We start from the raw sequence: 9340 nt of genomic DNA on the forward strand, positions 1-9340 counted from the left end.
GAGTCTGTTCAGGTACCTAATACACAAGTATCAACTTTACGCAGGTCTGATAGAGTATCCCATCCTCCTGAGAGATATGTGGGACATATTAGAGCAGAGGATGTAGAGGATATTGATCCTCAGACCTACGAGGAGGCTATTATGAGTATAGACTCCGGGAAGTGGCAAGAAGCCATGAATTCTGAGATGGATTCTATGTACTCCAATAAGGTTTGGAACCTAGTTGATGCGCCCGAAGGTATTGTACCCATCGGTTGCAAGTGGATCTTTAAGAAAAAGATCGGAGTAGATGGAAAGGTAGAGACCTATAAAGCAAGGCTAGTGGCTAAGGGGTATCGTCAAAGGCAAGGTGTTGACTACGACGAAACTTTCTCACCCGTAGCAATGCTAAAATCCATCAGAATTCTATTGGCTATTGCAGCACACTATGATTATGAGATCTGGCAGATGGATGTGAAAACTGCATTCCTCAACGGGAACCTCGAGGAGGAGGTGTATATGATGCAACCTGAGGGATTCGTGTCCAAGAACTGCCCAGATAAGGTGTGTAGGTTGCTTAGATCCATTTATGGACTAAAGCAAGCTTCCCGAAGTTGGAACATAAGATTTGATGAGGCAATCAGATCTTATGACTTCGTTAAGAACGAAGATGAGCCTTGTGTATACAGAAAGGTAAGTGGGAGCGCTATCACCTTTTTGGTGTTATATGTGGATGACATCCTCATCATTGGGAATGACGTAGGAATGCTATCCACAGTAAAGACTTGGTTATCTAGACACTTCTCCATGAAGGACTTAGGGGAAGCATCCTATATCTTAGGGATTAGAATCTATAAAGATAGATCCAAGAGGATGCTTGGCTTGTCCCAGTCCAGGTATATAGAAACCATTGTCAAAAGGTTTGACATGGAAAATTCCAGAAGAAAGGGCGAACATGGATATGATACCTTATGCCTCAGCAATATGGTATATCATGTATGCCATGCTATGTACTAGGCCTGATATAGCGCATGCTCTGAGTGTCACGAGCAGGTATCAGGCGGATCCAGGCTTGGAGCACCGGAAAGCAGTAAAGTGTATCCTTAAGTACTTGAGAAGGACTAAGGATCTTTTACTAGTATATGGAGGTAATAGCCTTAAGGTTGAAGGCTTCACTGACTCAAGTTTTCAGTCTGATGTCGATGATAGCAAGTCAAATTCAGGGTATGTGTACACCTTGAATGGAGGAGCAGTGTGCTGGAAGAGTTCCAAGCAAGATACCACTGCTGACTCGACCATAGAAGCGGAGTACATTGCTGCATTAGATGCAGCAAAGGAGGGAGTCTGGGTGAAGAAGTTCATCACAGATTTGGGAGTCGATATAGATAGCGACAAGTCGACTTCCCTTATTGTGACAACTATGGGGTGATTACTCAAATAAGGGAACCCGGGTCTCATCAGAAGTGTTCTGAGGAGGTTCCAACTTATCAGAGAGATCGTAACCCGAGGAGATGTAGCAGTGGAAAGAGTTTCATCCGAAGATAACATTGCAGATCCACTGACAAAGCCGTTGTCTCAAATTGTCTTTGAGCGTCACAGGAGTCTGATGGGGATCAGACACATAGGTGATTGGCTTTAGGTCAAGTGGGAGATTGCTAGTCATAGGTGCCCAGCAAGCCAATCACGTGAGTGATGGCACGTGTGACTTGATACATAATCTTTTTGCTTATTATATTTTGGCGTATATCACTTTATAACTATTGCATAAATGCATACATATATTGTGATGTCCTTGGATTTGTGCAATGGGAATCGGATCGTGATGAAATCATGATAATGAGATCGATTCACCTTTAAACACATATCCTAAATAATCCCGATCATAGGTTACTCGAAAGGGACATCGTGATAACCGGATAGACTGGTATGCTGTATACCCGTCCATATGATGGATGCAGCTGGTCTCATAGCTGCTCGTGTAGGGACACTAGGGATACAGTACAGGTGCTCATTGGAGAATGAGTTCACTGATTGATCCGCTTACGGAATGCTGGATGGTTGATGATGCCTTATTGTCAGACAGCGATTCCGTAGTCCTAGTGGTGTATCTGGTCCTTAGACTTGAGACACCAAGGATGTCCTGTATGAGTGCTCCACTCTTTGATACCAGACTTATAGGTTTGGTTGTCCCCAGATCTAGTACAGCTGGTCATTGGGAGTGGTAGTCAACCTTACGAGGGCTATTGAGTGTCAATAGAGGATCATCCACTCTCGGCGTCATGAGAGGAATATCCTATGTGTTCTTGCTCAGACAAATCCCTAGCCAGGGTCATTCGGGTTGAGAGAGAAAGAGTTCTCCGGGAGAATCCGATTAGAGCAAGACTCGAGTAGAAACCGTATGGGTCTGACAGCACCATGCTCGATATACGGTCTCTGGGATATTAGATGGATGAGGGACTATAGGTACATGGTAACTGAGGACAGACAAGTCCAATGGATTGGATTCCCCTGTATCGTCTGGGGACTACGGCGTAGTGGCCTAATACGTCCGTAGTCGATTAGTCGAGTGAATTATTACAGAGATAATAATTCACTCAGTTAGAAGGAGTTCTGACAGGTATGACTCACGGCCAGCTCGATATTGGGCCTAGAGGGTCACACACATATGGTAGGCATTGCGATGAGTAGAGGTTCGGATATGAGATATCCGACGGAGCCCTTGTCTTATTGGATGCAGATCCAATACCCACTAGGGAAGGACCCATTAGGGTTTGACACAGGATCTCTATAAATAGGAGGGATTCACAGCCTCATAGGCTAGAGTCTTTGCTTGCCTTTCCTATTCTCCTCTCCCTCTCCACCTCAGAGTAGGCCTGGAGATTTGAGGAGCGTCGTCACAACCCTGCTGTGTGGATCACCGCTAGAGAGGAGGACGCTTGACCTCCTTCACCCTCTCCTAAGGATCTGCAAGGAAACAGGGATATACGATCTCCTTAGGTAGCACAATCTCTATACGCAGTTTTGTGTTTTGCGGATTTTTTGCGCACCAATCTTCGCACGACGACGAACATCTTTTTGGGAATCGGGGATTTTTGTTTTCTTGTTCTTCCGCTGCGCATATGATGTCGCCCCAATGATTTCCCAACACACAAAGGCGAAGTACATTGTTGCAGCAGAGGCAATAATGGAGGGAGTCTGAATGAAGAAGTTCATCACAGATCTAGGAGTCGTACCATGTAGTAAGAAGTCGATTCCCTTATATCGTAACAACAATGAGGCGATTACTTAAGTGAAGAAACCTAAGTCTCATTAGAAGTCTAAGCACATTCTGAGGAGGTTCCACCTAATCAGAGAGATCGTGACCCGTGGAGATATAGCAGTGGAAAGAGTTTCATCCGAAGAAAACATCGTAGATCCACCGATAAAGCCATTATCTCAAATTGTCTTTGAGCGTCATAGGGGTCTGATAGAGATCAGACATATAGGTGATTGACTTTAGGTCAAGTAGAAGATTGCTAGTCATAGGTGCCTTGTAAGCCAATCACGTGAGTGATGACACGCGTAACATGATACACATTCTTTTTGTTTATTATATTATTTAATATTTTATCACTTTATATTGCTTGTTGTGTATATGCAAATATATATTGTGATGTACATGAATCTATGCAATGGGAATCGAATCATGAGGAGATCACGATAATGAGATCGATTCATCTTTAAAAACGAACCCTAAATAATTCTAGTCATAGGTTACTCAAGAGAGGCATCGAGATAACTAGATAGACTAGTATGTTGTATACTCATCCATATGATGGAGGCATCTAGTCTCATATTGCTCGTGTGGGGATACTAGGGATATAGTGTAGGTGCTCGGAGAATGAGTTCATTGATTGATCCGCTCACGGAATGCTGGATGGTTGATGATGTCTTATTGTCAAATAGAGATTCCGTAGTCCTAGTGGTGTATCTAGTCCTTAGACTTGAGACATCAAGGATGTCTTATATGAGTACTCCACTCTTTGATACTAGACTCATAGGTATGGAAGTTTCAGATCTAGTACAAGTGGTCATCGGGAGTGGTAGCCAACTTTACGAGGGCTATTGAGTATCGATATGAGATATTCCACTCTCGATATCATAAGAGGAATATCTCATGTGTTCTTGCTCAAACAAATTCTTAGCCAAGACTATTCGGATTGAGAGAGAAAGTGTTCTCTGAGAGAATTTGATTAGAGTGAGACTCGAGTAAAAACTGTATGGGCCTGATAGTATCATGTCCGGTATACAGTCTTTGGGGTATTAAATGAATTAGGGACCATAGATATACGATAACTGAGGATAGACATATTCAATGGATTAGATTCCCCTGTATCATCTGAGGACTGCGGTGTTGTGGCCTAGTACATCCACAGTCGATGAGTCGAGTGAATTATTATAGAGATAATAATTCACTAAGCCAGAATGAGTTATGATATCTATGACTCACGACCAGCTCGATATTGGGCCTAGAGGGTCACACACATATGGTAGGCATTGCAATGAGTGGAGGTTCAGATGTGATATATCCGCCAGAGCTCATATCTTTTTGGATATCCAATAAGCCCCTAAATTATTGGATCCTATGGATGAGATAAGAGCCAATGAGATATTATCGGATAAAGATCCACTAATCTAAAAGGCTTGAGTAGTTGAATGAGATCTAATACCTAATAAGGCAGGATTCATTAGGGTTAAGTTGACAAGGGACCTCTATAAATAGGAGGGAACCAAATGCTCATAGGCTAGAGTTTCTCTTGGTTGCCACCTCCTATTTTCCTCTCCCCTTCTCCTCTTCAAATAGTAGGCCTGAAAATTTAAGAATTATCATCAAAGCCTTACTATATGGATTACTGCTAGAGAGGAGGTCACTTAACCTCTTTCACCCTCTCCTACAGATATGTAGGGATTCAAGGATATACGATCTCCCTAGGTAAAACACAATCTTTTATATACATAGTTTTTATTGAATATCATATTTTGATGATGAAACCAATTGATAATGTTTATGATTTGATATGCGTTTTGAGTGACGTAGGAAGCTTCGATCAAGGAAAGACAATTAAAAGTAAGAAGAATCATGTTGGGCCGGAGTGGAACATGTCAGAAGATTGGACGTCGAGCTAGAGGATCGGTCAATATATCGGTAGAAGGCTTTGGGCTATGGGATCGGGCATCGGGCCAAGAAGAGTGGAAATTATGCCAAGGAAATCGGAATTGCGGAGGTCAACTGATCGATTGGGCAATAAGCCATAAGAGAGGACGATGCGTCGAAGAATCAGATAAAGCGTCGATGAACCAATAACATGTCAGACAATATTTGATTAGCTTTGTAATAATTGTTTAGATTGAAGTAGGTTTTAAGTGTGTAGGATTAACTACGATAGTAATCAAGGCGTAAAGCAAAATGAAGTCCTGGAGTCAAGAACGAGATTTCGTTGGGAGTTCGAGAGTTCATCGGAAGTTCGGACGTTCGTTAGAAGTTCTATCGCAATTGACCAAGAAGTCCAAGAGCTTGCCAAAGAAGCTCATCAAAACTCGCCAAGAAGATCGTCGTGAAGTCCAGGAGCTTGCCGGGAGTCCATTGGAACATTACCGAGAGATCATTAGAAGTTCGCTGGAAGCTCACTAGAAGAAACCTAGACTTACCAGACTTATTTAGCTTAGTGTATGCCTTAAAATTTGTAGTTAGTACATAATTGGATTGGAATTGGGCCAACTCAATTAGGGGCCAATTGGGCCCAAGTTTGAGCTGTGTTAGGCCAAGTGAAAGGCCCAAAGAGTGACCCAACATGTGGAACCGTCGTGGCACAGTCTCGGTACCACTAGTCTAGGCGATGGTACCGCTAGTCTAGATAGTGGTACCACCCAAACATAGTCATCTAGGTGGTGGTACCGCTAGACTGGGCGGTGGTACTACCTAGTGTTAGTACTATAGGCGGTAATACCGCTAGAACCTGGGATGAGACACTTTTAGGCTTCAAGTTTACCGCCAGGACCCGGGAAACCAGGGATGCGATATTTTTATGCTTCAAGTTTGAATTCACTTGAAGCCTATAAATACCCCTCTCATCCCTGGTTAACATACATAAGCACAGAGAATTTAAAAGTGAGAAAACACTATAGTAATCACTTGAGAGATCCCCTCATCTAATTCTAAGTTTAAAATTCGGTTTAGAGAGGAGTGAGTGCTTGTAAAAGATTATCTCCTAAACCTATGAAAAGGAGAAGAGGGGTATAAAAGGATAGTTGGTCTTCGCCTATTGAAGGAAGACTGGTAGTAAAAGCCGATGACCTTGAGTGAAGAGGAATCGGGAGTGGATGTAGGTCACAACGACCGAACCACTATAAAATCGGTTTGCTGCCTTTTACTTTGTTATTTACCTATGCTGTAAATTATTTTACTTATTTGCTGCTTTACTTCCTCATTACATGCTTATGAAAGTATTTTTAAGTTAACATCTTTCCGATCAGTTTTCAACGAATGAATATTTTCCGATATTGACGTTTTTACCGTTGCACTAATTCACCCCCCCCCAATGCCGACTCATTCCTAACAGTTGATATTAGAGCCATGTTTTTTTCATTTGGTTTAACAACCAAGAGAAATGACTCTTTTCGGCTTTCAAGAGGATTTTTTTATCGTTCATCCTCCCATATTCAATGGGATAGACTATACTTATTGGAAAAAGACTATACTTATTGGAAAACTTGAATGAGAGTTTTCTTGCTTTTCTTGGATTTAAATTTATGGAATATTATTGAAAGTGATTTTTAAAAGTATTTTACTCCAATGAACGAATGGAATGATTTGGAGAAGAAAATTTTTTCTTTAAATGCTAGAGTTATGAATGCTCTATTTTGTACTTTAAATAAAAATGAATTCAATCGGGTTTCTACTTGCTAAACGACTTTTAAAATTTGGCACACACTCGAAATCACACATGAAGGCACTAGTAGAGTTAAAGACTCTAAAATAAATATTTTGATGCATGATTTTAAATTATTTTATATGAAACCAAGCGAGACTATTGGAGACATGTATACTCGTTTTACGAATGTAGTCAATAGTCTAAAAGTTCTTGATAAAAGTTTTTTGAATTTTGAACTTGTTAGTAAAATTTTATGGTCTCTTTCTAAAAATTAGGATTCGAAAGTAACGGTAATACAAGAATCAAAGAACTTGAATCACTTTCCACTCGAAGAACTTATTAGGTCTTTGATAACCTATGAAATAATGTGCAATACACATGAAGAACTTGAGAACAACTTTCCAAAGAATAAAAAGAATTTGACATTTAGAATAAATGAAGACGACTCGAGCGAAAGCTCAAGTGATGATGACTTTGAACTATTGACTATAAAGCTTTAAAAATTCTTAAAACAGGAATCTAAGAACAAAAATGAACCTAAAAAGAAAAGCTATATAAAAAAAGAAAACACTCAAAGTGGCTTGGGACGAATCAAGTTCATCCGAAAATGAAGAACAAACCAATAAAGGCAAGGTGGCAAACCATGCCTTAATGACTTTCGAAGATGAGGTAACCCAAACCCTTGCTTTATTTCAAAATTACATGATGCATTTCATGAGTTATTTTTAAATTAGTTTAGAAAAATTATATATAAATTTTTTTTTAATTACATGATGTAATGAAAATGTTAAAAGTTTTGGGATCATGCTTATTATGCTAGTAATTTTAAAAATGATAATGACAATTATATATTTTATGAAAATATAATAAAATATTTGATATAAATCTAATGCTTGTACACCAAATAAGATTAATCTTATGTATGTTTTTAAGAAGCAATAGTGTGTATCATGTTGATTTCCGTATTGCTTTTCGATTTTGATCGAAGATGCCTTATATTCAATGAAACCATGCTTGATGTTTTAATAAAAATGTTAAGAGGTTTGATATCATGCTTAATGAGTTTATAGTTTGAAATTATGTATGTTATACCTTGAAAACTTGAAACCATATTTTTGGTATCATGCCCAAAGTAATGATGCATAATGATCATGCATAATGAGTTTATATTTCAAAATTATACATGATGATTCTTGTAATTTATGGCTTATCAATCTTTGTCGTAATGAAAGTTGTTTTTTCAATTTTAAACATGATGTATGTTTTGATTTGGTGTAAAAAGTTGGGCATGTTTGCAAGAAATCAAATCACTTAAAATGAAACAACTAAAAAGAGGAAATCATTTTTCTTGAAAATTTTCTTTTTCTCTACTTTATTGATTTTTCAAAAAGGAGATTAATGAATCTATTTATGTTATTTTATAAATCTCTTAAACTATTAAAGTAATTTTGATGACTTAGGTTTGAATGAGTTATTAATCCAAATCATGATCTTGATTTCTCGATATTTGATACATGAGATTTTTTTTTGAATCAAGATCTTGTTTTTGAGCTCCCATGTTTTTTTTTTGTTATTTACTGAAAGAGAAATTTGTCAAAATAAATCATGTCCTTTAGTATTCATGACTTAATCCTTCATGATCTTTGATATTATATCTTTCATGACATGATTTCTTTGTATTTGTAGCTTGTATGCCTTGTAATGATTGAAATATTTTGCACTATTGTATCATTCCCTTTCCTTGTGACAATAACATAGGGGGAGAAAAACTTACTAGCTTGCGCATCATAAAGAAAAACAAAATTGTTGCTACTGTACACATCTCAAAAGAGAACCAAAATTTGCTAGCTTACATAATTCAAAAAAGGGTAAAATTGTCAGCTTGTATATTCGAAAACGATATAAAATTTGCTAAATTTGCTAGCTTGAACATTGCAAAGGAAGCAAGAATTGCTAGCTTACCATCTCAAGAGAAGCAAAAGTGTTATCTTACATATTTCAAGAAGATGCAAATATATACTAAACTTGCACATCTCAAAAACTTGCTAGCTTGCATGATGATAAATGCAATAATTTGAATATGCTAGTTTCAAAAATATGCTAGTTGTAATTCTCCTTTTTGTTGATGATAAAGGAGGAGGAGATATGATGATAATGTATAATCATGCATTGGATGATGTATTTGGATATTTTGATTATGCATGATTTTATGATGCATGCAATGATATGATAAATTGGTTATTTCAATACTCATATTGCATGCAATGTTGAAATACTATGACTTCAAAGTTTCTATCAATATGGCATATTAATGGGGGAGTTTATTTAAACTCCATCATAAAAAAGGGGGAGATTGTTGAATCTCATATTTTTGAGTGACGCATGAAGCTTCAATCAAGGAAAGACAATTAAAAGTAGGAATAATCATATTGGGCCGGAGTGGAACATGT

This window comes from Musa acuminata, chromosome BXJ3-6 (genome assembly GCF_036884655.1).
Source record: "Musa acuminata AAA Group cultivar baxijiao chromosome BXJ3-6, Cavendish_Baxijiao_AAA, whole genome shotgun sequence".
Taxonomy (NCBI): domain Eukaryota; kingdom Viridiplantae; phylum Streptophyta; class Magnoliopsida; order Zingiberales; family Musaceae; genus Musa; species Musa acuminata.